This window comes from Monoraphidium neglectum, assembly GCF_000611645.1.
Source record: "Monoraphidium neglectum strain SAG 48.87 unplaced genomic scaffold scaffold01639, whole genome shotgun sequence".
NCBI lineage: Eukaryota > Viridiplantae > Chlorophyta > Chlorophyceae > Sphaeropleales > Selenastraceae > Monoraphidium > Monoraphidium neglectum.
Genome location: NW_014011989.1, coordinates 4947 through 6394, shown reverse-complemented (window position 1 = coordinate 6394; position 1448 = coordinate 4947).

Sequence of the window (1448 nt, the reverse complement as noted above, 5' to 3'; positions counted from 1 at the left end):
TGGTCTGACACCATCACCGATGATCTGGACATTGCGAAGCCAACAGTGGTGCTCTGCCACCATGGAGTGAGGTGAGGGCGAGGTCGAGGGGTCCACAGCCACCGACATCATGGCTGTGGTTGCGCTGGCCGGCCACCGCCCCACAGCCTTGCAATTTGCTTGCCCTGCCCAGCTCTGACGCTTCGCCCCTGTGACTGCTGCCAGTGTGTCCATCCCACCCAGACCAATACAAACGAGAGTCTTGCTTGTGCCAAGAGGTGCGCGGCTCGACACCGAACGAGTGCGTCGGGGTGTTCCGCCTCCCAGCAGCACACCCCCTGCCCTTGAACACTTGGGCTCAACGGAAGCGTGTTCCGCTCTGCAAAGTAGTGCTTAGTTTTGGGCTTGGTCGCACGGCATCCAGCCCGCCCTCCGCTCTCTTCCTTCACTTTGCGCCGCGACCGAGCAATCCATGTCCTTGACACCTGGTCTCGCATCCATACTGCCGCCCAACAATTTGTTCGGCCTCGCAGGATTTGTGGACGTCGCGAACGTGGCGGGCGGCATCCACGCCTACAGCCTCGGCGTCGACCCCCCCCCCCTTGCCCAAGTACTGACTGCGCACCCCTCGTGCCGTTTCGACGGCCGCCCGCCGGCAGCCACCTGCTTTTTAGTCGGTGCGGCGCAGCAGCACACGAGTGCGGGCGAGCCGCGGCAGGCTCTTGAAGCAGTGGCGGGGCGGCCGGGTCTCTTTTCGGGCTGTGGCAGGGTGCGGTGCGGCGCACGCCGACACCTGTTGCGTTCTGTCAGCTTGAGAAGCACACACGAGCGCTGGCAGGGAAGCTGGAGGTGCCGTTATGTGTAATTCATTGACGAATTGGCTCATCTTTGTGCACGTCCTGTCTCGCATAGGCTACATCCGCCCAGGAGCTGCGATTTGAGTGTGGATGTTACCCTTGTCACGAACAAAGTGGCGTGTCGGCACGAGCAGTTGACGCGACACACCCGCAGCAAAGATCCCGGCTGTCAAGTCACCACCCCATGCCATCATTTCAGGAAAGGAAGCGCCGTGGCTTTGGCGGGCCACCACCTGGCGAAGCGTGCAGCATATCTTGCTGCGGCGCACGTGGGTCAGGCGCAGGGTTCGCCACGGCGGACACATGAGTGGTGGTTTGGAACTTGGGCAAGCGTTCAAACCTGAATGGACAGGCAAAGCGCTCCTTATACTGCAGCACGGCAGGGGCGGCTGAGCTAGATGCCGACAGCCAGCCAAATCGCCAAGAAGCCGCCGCCCAGTCGTGACGCTTGATGCCCCCCTGGGCTCGCGGCGGTGGTCAAGCGCGGCTCAATTGCTCTGGACCGCAAGTGACAATCCACGGCTCGCGGCAGCCTTGAAGCGCGTGTGGTCGACCCGACTGGCAAGCCGCAGGTGGCCTGCAGGCTCGCCCGCGGCAAAGCCAAAGCCATGC